Below are 500 nucleotides of genomic sequence, written 5' to 3'. Positions count from 1 at the left end.
TTTATTTATTTATTTATTTATTTATTTATTTATTTATTTATTTATTTCAACACGATAAAAAGGTACATATTGCCAAGTAGGAAATCAGACATTAAAAAGGTATAATAAATGGTGCAGTATCAGACTTTACTCCATTTTTTTTCAAATACAGTACTGTATCTACTCTATTGATATGGAGTTCTGAAAAGCAGGTATGTACTCAATGTAAACAAAACCCCTTTATCCGCATTTCTCAACAAATCTGTGTGAACGACTTACCAATATATCAAAATTATCTGACATCTTGATACCAAACAGCTCTAAAATGGATGTTGCCATTATAAAACATTAAAATCTGCTTCCAGTTTATTATGTATAAATTGCATCTTTATTTAGCATTCAAATACATGTATGTTGTTTTAGCACACATTACAAAAACAGTCCTACTATTTTTCTCTATCATCTATCTATCATCTATCTATCTATCTATCTATCTATCTATCTATCTATCTATCTATCTA

The sequence above is a fragment of the Nematolebias whitei genome, chromosome 11 (assembly GCF_014905685.2).
Source record: "Nematolebias whitei isolate Nwh7 chromosome 11, NemWhi1, whole genome shotgun sequence".
Classification (NCBI taxonomy): domain Eukaryota; kingdom Metazoa; phylum Chordata; class Actinopteri; order Cyprinodontiformes; family Rivulidae; genus Nematolebias; species Nematolebias whitei.
Note: the sequence above shows the minus strand (reverse complement) of the source record.